Genomic DNA, 269 nt, shown 5'->3' on the forward strand with positions numbered 1-269 from the left:
AATTACTTAAAATTCATATAATCCTTGAGCGACATACTAGCGTCCTTCCGATCCCAATCCAAACGGAGATCTGATCCAAACCCATGGCTACGCGATGGGCAGGGCGAGATTTTCCCAAAAATCCACTCCCGAGTGCTCCTCCTTGTCAATTTATCTCGCAAGGCGGAAAAAACAAAAACGAGGGGTGCAACACGAGGACTTCCCAGGAGGTCACCCATCCTAGTACTACTCTCGCCCAAGCACGCTTAGCTGCGGAGTTCTGATGGGAT

At 49.4% G+C, this 269-nt stretch overlaps 1 pseudogene; it reads right to left on the bottom strand.

Moving 5' to 3' along the window:
- Positions 1–181: 181 nt before the first annotated feature.
- On the bottom strand, positions 182–269 carry LOC118345192 (annotated as a pseudogene; the record flags this gene model as incomplete).

The sequence above is a fragment of the Juglans regia genome, unplaced genomic scaffold, assembly GCF_001411555.2.
Source record: "Juglans regia cultivar Chandler unplaced genomic scaffold, Walnut 2.0 Scaffold_1676, whole genome shotgun sequence".
NCBI lineage: Eukaryota > Viridiplantae > Streptophyta > Magnoliopsida > Fagales > Juglandaceae > Juglans > Juglans regia.